Consider the following 2089-nt stretch of genomic DNA (forward strand, 5'->3'; position numbering starts at 1 on the left):
GCACGAACCTGTGTCCCCTGCATCGGCAGGCGGACTCTCAACCACTGCGCCACCAGGGAAGCCCCTATGTTCTATTATTATTTAAGCACCTGGCATTATATGTTTTCTAAGGCACACATTTTTACATAAATATTTGAAATATTTGGGTCACCTTCATTCTAATTGGGAATACTCTACTATCCAGAGAGTGCATAAAACCTCAGTGAACTATCATGCACGTCTCTTTGGATATTTATTTAAATTAGAAAAATTATCCACCAGTTCTATCTTAGAAACTTTCAGATATTTATAGGTAATTTAAAATGATCTTTTTGGATATAAAATACATGTAGTTAGCATTATTCAAAGGTTATAGAAGAATGTACAGGCGGTGGCCCCTTGCTTCCGCCCTGGCCGGGAGGTCCGACGTGAAAGCTACTGGCTGGCCAAGCTTCCAAGGAAACCCCCTCGGGACCAGAGCCCGAGCCCGAGCCAGAGTGCAGGCCTAGGCGAGGGGAGGTGGCGACTTCGAGGCTCGATTAGGTGTCGCTGCCGAGGCCGGGGCCGGTCTCTGGTGGTTGATGAGGGAGGACAGGCAGTTCATCATGGGTGGCTTTTTCTCAAGCATTTTTTCCAGTCTGTTTGGAACCGGGAAATGAAGATTTTAATTTTGGGATTAGATGGAGCAGGAAAAATTACAATTTTGTACAGATTACAGGTTGGAGAAGTCGTTACTACTATTCCTACTGTTGGATTTAATGTTGAGACAGTAACATACAAGAACCTAAAATTCCAAGTCTGGAATTTAGGAGGACAGACAAATATCAGGCCATACTGGAGATGTTATTATTCAAACACAGATACAGTCATTTATGTAGTAGACAGTTGTGATCGAGAGCAAATTGGCATTTCCAAATCAGACTTGGTTGCCATGTTGGAGGAAGAAGAGCTGAGAAAAGCCATTTTAGTGGTGTTTGCAAATAAGCAGGACATGGAACACGCCATGACTCCCTCGGCAATGGCAAATTCACTTGAGTTACCTGCCTTGAAGGACTGAAAATGGCAAATATTCAAAACTTCAGCAACCAAAGGCACTGTCCTTGATGAGGCAATGGAATGGTTAATTGAAACTTTAAAGAGCAGACAGTAGTAATTCAGTCACTTTTTTTTTTTTTTTGCAGTACGCGGGCTTCTCACTGTTGTGGCCTCTCCTGTTGCGGAGCACAGGCTCCGGACCGGACGCGCAGGCTCAGCGCCCATGGCTCACGGGTCTAGCCGCTCCGCGGCATGTGGGATCTTCCCGGACCGGGGCACGAACCCGTGTCCCCTGCATCGGCAGGTGGACTCTCAACCAAGGCGCCACCAGGGAAGCCCAGAATTTAATTCTTAAAACATGGATTAAATAATCTTTTTGAAATGATTGTTCTACAGTCTGATAAACCTTCATAATAACTTTGAATTTGGCTCTAAAATGAGGATATATGCCTGCTAGAATTTTGTATTGATTGTTTAGAGAAATTTCAAATATTTGAGGATAGGATTAGACAATCCATCATTTTAAAATTGAGAGCTTAAGAGCTTGTGAGCGTCATAGCTAAAATATTCATGGTTTTAGATCGATTTAGTATTCTCTTAGTTAATATTATGTTCAGAATATATAATTAGCATTGACTGAATATTTTTTACAAGCAAAAGTTATAAAAAATGTAATTTATCCATGTCATCAACACTTTGCCAGTTAAAAATAGAAAACAGAATACAAATGAAATAATCTCACAATGTTCAAGTTAGTTTTTAACAGCATATTTAGCTTTGATTTTTTTCATGAAGCAAATATTTCTTGAGAATCTACTTTGTGAAACTTAGGAGAATTTTTGAGATCCTCCAATTTTATTTTTCTTGAGTTTTGTTAGATAGAATACCACTACTGTTATATTAAAAGGTGTTCAAAAAACAAGATCAAGGGTAAAAATGTTTGGTAAATCCTAGATTAAAGAAAGCAAAAACATTTTTTTTTTAACTGCAACATTTTTGGTTCTTTTATAGAACTCCCTAAGAAGGGATTCTGGGTGTTAAAAAATTTTCCAAATATAAATGCCATAGGCTCTTA

General features: G+C 39.4%; 1 pseudogene; it reads left to right on the forward strand.

Annotated features, from left to right (window-relative positions):
* Window positions 1-559: 559 nt before the first annotated feature.
* On the forward strand, window positions 560-1129 carry LOC102991721 (ADP-ribosylation factor-like protein 1; annotated as a pseudogene).
* The last annotated feature ends 960 nt before the right edge of the window (window positions 1130-2089 follow it).

The sequence above is a fragment of the Physeter macrocephalus genome, chromosome 8 (assembly GCF_002837175.3).
Source record: "Physeter macrocephalus isolate SW-GA chromosome 8, ASM283717v5, whole genome shotgun sequence".
Lineage (NCBI taxonomy): Eukaryota > Metazoa > Chordata > Mammalia > Artiodactyla > Physeteridae > Physeter > Physeter macrocephalus.